The 7,583-nt window shown below is 35.3% G+C and overlaps 1 long non-coding RNA gene across 1 annotated transcript; it reads right to left on the bottom strand.

Annotated features, from left to right (window-relative positions):
- Window positions 1-289: 289 nt before the first annotated feature.
- On the bottom strand, window positions 290-5,491 carry LOC127723354 (uncharacterized). Its single transcript, XR_007992010.1, has 3 exons — window positions 5,331-5,491; window positions 2,923-3,130; window positions 290-425 (listed from the first exon to the last, which is right to left on the bottom strand). It is a non-coding gene; the product is annotated as an uncharacterized LOC127723354 (long non-coding RNA).
- Between the last annotated feature and the right edge of the window lie 2,092 nt (window positions 5,492-7,583).

Below are 7,583 nucleotides of genomic sequence, written 5' to 3'. Positions count from 1 at the left end.
CGTCTGAAAAGTTCTTAAAAGTCTTGACGTTTTTCTCTAGCGGTAAATCCAGTCGATTAAGATATGATCAGACCAAAATGACCGTTTCAGACTGAAATCGTGCTACTAGTGGGGCCTCTTTGCGAGTTCAATACAGTGCCGGAATGTTCCATGGAAAAACAAAAGAGGAAAATAAACAACCGAGGACGGTGTTTAGCAAAGATCTAAAGTGCAGATGCTCCATGATATTAAAGAAACTGATGGAGAAATATGACAAAAACATTGATGAAATAAGCAAAGAATTACCAAAAGTGCTCGAGGCAACTCTTCGCTGCTATGATAGTGACTGCACCCTGTGTCCGGAATATTCCATTGTCTGCAAAGGTGATGCTGCACTTAACTGGTGGAGTCGTTCATCGTACTTGTCCACATACCAGATCACTGCCCTGCAACTGGATAAAACAAATAAATTTTTACTTCAAGAAATCCTGAAAATGAAATTAACTTCAGCAGCTATTGAAAAGTATGAAACTTTATGACAATACAAACAAAAATGAAGGAGTACATAGAGCACTGAGTCTTAATTTGCCCAAGAATGTAATTTACTCCAAAAATATGCTAGGACGACTTGCTTCAGGAGTACATAGAAATAACAACATGCCGTTAACCTCGACACAACTGAAATGTACAAATCTAAGGTAGACCTTTCAGAACGAAGTAAACTTCACCTGAAGAAAATGGACACTGACTTTCAATACAACCAAGATTACATTCTAAGACCAGCAGTTCAAGAAAGGAGATTAAAGCAGAATGCAGAAAAGCTTGCAGAGCACAAGACATGGAGAGAAATGAACAAAAAGCATGACTATTACTGCAAAGGTCAACTAGATCCACAGCCTGCCTTACAGTTCCAGGACCATGACAGCTACTGCAAACCAAAGCTTCCAAGACCTGCTGCAGACTGAGATACCAGAGCCACCAGCAAACAAAACCATAAAAGGTCCTTTTCAGGACCACACAAATATCAAAAAAAGAATCTAAAGTTGTTGTACATTAGCTTCCAATTGTTTTCCCTTTTTTTCTCCCATTCTGATAAAAATATAAAATTTTGGCCTGCCCCAGAAAAAAAAATTAGTAAAATGAAAATAAAAAAGTACCCGATAATTATTTTACCCAAATTATTATTGTCCATTTCTAACTCCACTCTGCAGGGAGGGAGGGGATCTGGGTGGCCAAAACAGGAACCGGTTGAAACGCATGACTGCCGGCTGTTGTTGAAACCATGAGGTTCCAACGACAGATGTTCGACAGTAATGCATTTCGAATTGTGGCACAGGTGCGAAACATCATCAGTTTTATCAATAAAAATATTCTGATGATGCACCATGTAGGCAAGCCTGTGCATATGCATTTGTCTCCACCCCCTGGCATCTGGAAATTTACAATTAATAACTCCATATTTGCCATTAGGTGTACATAAACCTGTCCAAATTTGACACTGCCCATTATAGCCAGGTGCAGAGCTATCTCTTAATTTTTGACTATATTTTAGATAAAATGCATCCATTTTGAAGATGTGATGTTTTGTAAGACAATAGAGTAGTAATATATTCTAAAATATAAAAAGGGTCCAACAATATTGACAGAAAGGGCTGAAACTGGGGTCAAAGGGCTTTCAGTGCATCAAAATGGCCAAAAATGCCTAAAATTGCATATTATAACCGGTTTAAAGATTAATATTGAATAAAATTACAATAAACCAATAATATTTATCATTTCAAGTGACTTTCTGCCAAAAAAGTTGGTCCTTTCTTTGTTTTCAAGAATTTGGGTATCAGCCTATTAGACCCTTTTTATTTTAATATAATACCCCAAAAAATGGCACGCATTAAGCTAATTCTATATCGAACTAGCATACCATATATCAAATCAATCTGACAAGTTTTGTGGCAGTTCTGATAGTTTTAATAACACTACCCTCATGTTGATAATTCTAGTTGTTTTCTGGCATGAAACTTTCAAAACATGTAACTACTAGGAAAAGTAAAAGTTTAATAACTTTCTTGTTAAACATGATATCTTAAAAAAGTAAAATGTCTATAGTAGCTAATTGGTTAAATTTCTAGAATCTGAAAGAAAATTTATCACAAATTATGTTTTTTAAATTGAAATTATTTTTTTTCTAAAATTCTTGTAAATTTAGTGAATATACCAACACTGAACATAAATAAAATTCCATTAAAAATATTTAAAAAGAAAATTAACTTTCAAACTTATCTTAAAACATTGCTTATCTTATCTGTAATAAGTAAAATATAGCATAAACACTAATCAGACAAATTTCACAGGTACTTGGCCTGTTTACCTGAGGTACCAATATTCATGTGTAACATCAGGTCAGATTACATGTAATGAAAATTTCAAACTAGTGTAATTTTTTAATTCCTTGAAATATTACTCTGAAATAAACGTTTTAGTGAAGTTTTCTGTTATGTTTATTTTTATAGATAAATAGATTTTAATTTTATAACAGATTTCTGTAAGAAAAATAGTTATTAAAAAATATATTGCATTTTGATAAAAAAAATTAAAAAAAAATTAATAAAAAAAAATAAATATGCTTCTTTGTTAAATTAATCTCTCAATAAATGATAACATTTTTCAATAGATTTGGATGAAACAATCTTAATCTGGACCCCTAATAATAGATTAATTGGCTTATTTGGATACTGCTAAGAAAACTCTGTTAATTCAGAGTTGCCTCTGAAGGTGGTCTCTTGAAATCTACACCACAGACTGCATCAAAGGAAAAAATGTACATCAAAGCAGATATCATACAATGCTTGATTATAAATATAAGGATGTCCAAAGTTTATGCTATCAGTCCAAGTTGGGATATTAAGGATCCAGTTAAATTTTCAAAATGTTCACTAAAGGCTATACCAAGAACAGGTCAAAGAAAGACAACTCTCCAAGAAATCCTGGATGGTTCCAAGCTGGAAAACCCAGTGGTAGAAGCCGAAGCCAGACATCAATACCGATCCCTCAATCAGGTAGTGCACGTACTTCCCATGTGCGGCAAACTTTTCAATCTTCTGACTGCAAAATAGAGACGACTGGTAACATCTGTACTCTTCGCTCGCAAGCTGACCTGAAAAGAGAAGAAAATAAAGCATTACATTTTGGTATGAGGTGGATAGACAGTCAACTGACACTCAGCTTGTACAACACTACTTATGATAAACACCAAGTGGACTCACCATCCTGTCCTAAATCTAATGTTGACTATCATGAACAGAAAAAGTGGGGAACTTGCTGGCAGTATACCCTGAAATGCATAACCTGTGGTTTTATTGGAGACAGAATAAAGATGTACAAAGAAATAGCTAATGGCAAACCAGGACCCAACCCAGGACAACCAAATGTAGCCCTTGCATCTGCTTTGCAGGACTGCCCAATTGGAAATACAACAGTGCAGCAACTCCCCGTACGAAATTATAAGGCGTATTACGCCTGGAAATCTGGCGTAAACCAGGCGTAAGTGGTCGTTACGTGTCCAGATCCAGGCGTAAGGGAACAGGAAACGTAAATTTGTAGTCCTTACGGGCGTAGAAAATATGGTAAACCTGGCGTAAATTGAAATAAGCAAGACGTAAAATTTCCTACGGGCGTAAAACTGTTGGTATGGCGTAAATCATAATACCCATAATGCTTTATTGATAAAGGATCATGGGATTTTTTTTCAAAATTTGGCTCTTTGGTATTATTTTGCAAGAGTTGGACTTATGGCAGCTTTATATATTCAGGGATAATTAAGCTTGTTTTGTGCTTTTTGGAAGATATTTGAAATTGGAATTATGGAATCAAATTGATTAATGAAAATTGTGAAATAAAAAGAAAGTAATATACATGGTAAAAGATAATTATGTAAGTAACTAAGTTTTTTTTTAACAGTAATTTTGAATTCTGAAAACCTTCATCCTTGGATGATAACATTAAAATCTTTCACATTAAGTTAAATTGCAGTATTATCATTGATATTTTGGTTCAAATGACATTAATTTAAAAAAAAACTTAGTTAAAATGCTGGTTTAAAAAGTATTTCAGGAAGAATTAATTGTCATAATTCCAATTTAAACTTAAACTTATTTGAGCTAGTGTCTGCCTAATATGTATTTATTTATATAGCTTCTTCAATTAATGGTTAATATTTCAAGTTTCATGTCAAACAATGAGAAATTTAAGCAAAAGTACAGAAGTTTGTATCAAATACACAAAAGTACACAGCTAGGGTAATACACTGATTTAAAATAAGTGTAGTATTATGTAAGGATATTACGCCTGGTTTTTTTATTGACCAGGCGTACTCATTTGCATATAACGCCTGGTTTTCTGTGGACCAGGCGTTCTCATTTAAATATTACGCCTAATTTTACGCCTGGTTTCCGCCTCAGTTACGCTTGGTTGACGCCTGGTTGACGCCTGGACATGCATTCCGTAAACACTACAATGACGCTCCTGATAGAGTATGATTTCTACGCCTGGTTTCCGTGTCATTTACTGGCGTCCCATTTCGTACAGGTCCTTGCAGGAATGGACACACCACCACCATGTCGAAGCAGTATGCAACGCACATCCAGTAGAGTAGCAGCTGAAATGGTCAAACTGAACAAAACAGACATGGCACAGAAACTGGAACTAGTAAAAGAAGACAGCAGAAAGCGAGGTGTCCCAGAAGATGAAATTAACATAACTGTGGATGCTCGATACAACAGCAACACAATTGTTAGTAAAAAAGAAACCCGGTCAGAATGCCACTCAAGCATTTGCCCTTGCAATAGAAACAATGACAGATAAAAAGTATATAGTAGCTGCAGTTGCGCAGAATAAGATGTGTTGGAAAGGGGCTTAGCTTAGAGGAAAAGGCTTTCCAATAGAATGTCCTGGCCATGAAGAATGTACAGCAAATTTATACAGAGCTGCTGCCCTGTCAGAGTACGAGCTGGGAAAAGAGATAGGAAATCAGCTAGGACTCCAGAAATGTCTTGTACGGTATGTGACCACAGATGGAGATGGACGTTCAGCTAGAGGTATTGAAGACGCCCTTACAGCTCTCGAACCATTGTGGAAAGTGGAAAGACTGGCAGATCATGTACATTTGGGACAGTCTCAATTCAGGGCCTCTTTGCGAGCTCAATACAGTGCCGGAATGTTCCATGGAAAAACAAAAGAGGAAAATAAACAACTGAGGACGGTGTTTAGCAAAGATCTAAAGTGCAGATGCTCCATGATATTAAAGAAACTGATGGAGAAATATGACAAAAACATTGATGAAATAAGCAAAGAATTACCAAAAGTGCTCGAGGCAACTCTTCGCTGCTATGATAGTGACTGCACCCTGTGTCCGGAATATTCCATTGTCTGCAAAGGTGATGCTGCACTTAACTGGTGGAGTCGTTCATCATACTTGTCCACATACCAGATCACTGCCCTGCAAATGGATAAAACAGATAAATTTTTACTTCAAGAAATCCTGAAAATGAAATTAACTTCAGTAGCTATTGAAAGTATGAAACTTTATGACAATACAAACAAAAATGAAGGAGTACATAGAGCACTGAGTCTTAATTTGCCCAAGAATGTAATTTACTCCAAAAATATGGAAGGACGACTTGCTTCAGGAGTACATAGAAATAACAACATGCCGTGTACCTCGACACAACTGAAATGTACAAATCTAGGGGTAGACCTTTCAGAACGAAGTAAACTTCACCTGAAGAAAATGGACACTGACTTTCAATACAATCAAGATTACATTCTAAGACCAGCAGTTCAAGAAAGGAGATTAAAGCAGAATGCAGAAAAGCTTGCAGAGCACAAGACATGGAGAGAAATGAACAAAAAGCATGACTATTACTGCAAAGGTCAACTAGATCCACAGCCTGCCTTACAGTTCCAGGACCATGACAGCTACTGCAAATCAAAGCTTCCAAGACCTGCTGCAGACTGAGATACCAGAGCCACCAGCAAACAAAACCATAAAAGGTCCTTTTCAGGACCACACAAATATCAAAAAAAAGAATCTAAAGTTGTTGTACATTAGCTTCCAATTTTTTTTCCCTTTTTTTCTCCCATTCTGATAAAAATATAAAATTTTGGCCTGCCCCAGAAAAAAAAATTAGTAAAATGAAAATAAAAAAGTACCCGATAATTATTTTACCCAAATTATTATTGTCCATTTTTAACTCTACTCTGCAGGGAGGGAGGGGATCTGGGTGGCCTAAGCAGGAACCGGTTGAAACGCATGACTGCCGGCTGCTGTTGAAACCATGAGGCTCCAACGACAGATGTTCGACAGTAATGCATTTCGAATTGTGGCACAGGTGCGAAACATCATCAGTTTTATCAATAAAAATATTCTGATGATGCACCATGTAGGCAAGCCTGTGCACATGCATTTGTCTCCACCCCCTGGCATCTGGAAATTTACAATTAATAACTCCATATTTGCCATTAGGTGTACATAAACCTGTCCAAATTTGACACTGCCCATTATAGCCAGGTGCAGAGCTATCTCTTAATTTTTGACTATATTTTAGATAAAATGCATCCATTTTGAAGATGTGATGTTTTGTAAGACAATAGAGTAGTAATTTATTCTAAAATATAAAAAGGGTCCAACAATATTGACAGAAAGGGCTGAAACTGGGGTCAAAGGGCTTTCAGTGCATCAAAATGGCCAAAAATGCCTAAAATTGCATATTATAACCGGTTTAAAGATTAATATTGAATAAAATTACAATAAACCAATAATATTTATCATTTCAAGTGACTTTCTGCCAAAAAAGTTGGTCCTTTCTTTATTTTCAAGAATTTGGGTATCAGCCTCTTAGGCCACAGACCACAATTAATTCCTCTATTAGTTCTTTATAACGTTTTGTCTCATTAAAAAAATTGCACCTTGCATTTTTGTCAAATCTTTTGTGTGTGTAATGTATAGTACTAGTCCAAAAATATATCCAAAATTCAGAAAGATTGAACCAATCACTCTTACAAATTTAGCTACTACACAGCCATACCCCTATCGACAAGTCAAGAGATGTTCCGAAAACTGTAAATATTACCTTTTTGCACTTGGCCTAATCACTCTTTCCATATCAAAATCAGTTTAAATACAACATCCAAAAATTTATTTTACCTCTCTTCTTTCACTTCCAACCCATAAAAACTAAGAAATCAATGAGAAAGGCAAAGAAAAAAAATTAAGAAAAAATACACTTTAATTAAAGGGAACTATATTCGTGAACAACGAAAAGTGGGGTCATTAATTGTGGTCTTGGGCCAGCTGTAGTCTCAGTTTACAGTCATCAATATTTTATATTTGCATAACCATTGAAGAATAATTATAAGAATGTTATTTGGTTATTGCTATTTTCATACAAATATTTTAACAGTTATTATCTATGTTATAGATTACCAATTTATGAAAATGAAACGCATTTTAATAAAACCGTGTATCTACAGTCCCGTTGCCGATCATGTCTCTTTATATTTATTTATTCAATTTTTTTTCTTCACTTTTTTTAATTTTTTTATTTCGATTC

Source organism: Mytilus californianus, unplaced genomic scaffold, assembly GCF_021869535.1.
Source record: "Mytilus californianus isolate M0D057914Y unplaced genomic scaffold, xbMytCali1.0.p SCAF_13, whole genome shotgun sequence".
NCBI classification, from domain to species: Eukaryota; Metazoa; Mollusca; class Bivalvia; order Mytilida; family Mytilidae; genus Mytilus; species Mytilus californianus.
This window is presented reverse-complemented; position numbering and strand designations above follow the sequence as displayed.